The sequence below is a fragment of the Sceloporus occidentalis genome, unplaced genomic scaffold (genome assembly GCF_023333645.1).
Source record: "Sceloporus occidentalis isolate IW3139 unplaced genomic scaffold, rSceOcc1.0.p SCAF_28, whole genome shotgun sequence".
NCBI lineage: Eukaryota > Metazoa > Chordata > Lepidosauria > Squamata > Phrynosomatidae > Sceloporus > Sceloporus occidentalis.
This window is the reverse complement of record NW_028317008.1, coordinates 299,695-300,602: the sequence shown is the minus strand read 5'-3', so window position 1 is coordinate 300,602 and position 908 is coordinate 299,695.

Below are 908 nucleotides of genomic sequence, written 5' to 3'. Positions count from 1 at the left end.
ACGTCACAAGCTCATTGGTGAGGAACTAGTGATATTTGAATCTGCCCAAGTGTGTCCACAATTTATTTAACTATTCATTAAAATATAACTTATTCCCACTGTAAAGACGAACGGTTGGAACTACAATTTAGTAACATTGAATAAATAGGAAGACGTGACCATACATGCAGTGCTTGTGTAGGATGTGGCTGATTCCAGACGTCATAATAATTTAGAATGAAAAAGAAAATCGATTGAACCATAACACAGAATCTTTTTTGGAGTGTTTTCCTTCCAGAATTATTTGCAGCATGTCATGCAAAACACTAACATCTTGATATTCAATACAGGTATCAAAAAAAACATTTTTAGAAAAACGTTTGAAATTCTTACGACTTGGTATATGGATATGGTTTTTATTAAAGGCAATTACGTAACCTAGCTGATTACAGTTTAATGGGATTGTAAGGCACAATTTATGTGTGAGAGGTGACGTGCATGTATATACATGATTTTGTTTGCAAGAGTGACAAGCCAGACAGAATGTGTCTTACATCCAGTCCGACTAGTACTTCCAAAGTAACCAGACAAAGCCAGCTACTGTATATCTGAACCAGGGAGTTCAAACGATTTATTTTTTTTCATTTTTGCAGACATTTCTACTGTGTCATGTTGGCTTTTTGCCAGTTTCTGCTCACGTACACCAGAGTGTGTAAAAAAGATGCACATAGAAACATAGAAATTAATGTACTTTGTTGAAGATCATTTGTTAAAGAGATGGGATCTTCAGAACTGTACTCTAGGTGAGGTCTGATTAGAGGTGGCAGTACCACCTCCCTCTTTTTGCTACCAATGCCTTTAGCCATACAACCCAGCACCCTAGTCACTTCTTCTTATGTAACAACCACATCCCTAGACTTGCCAAAGGG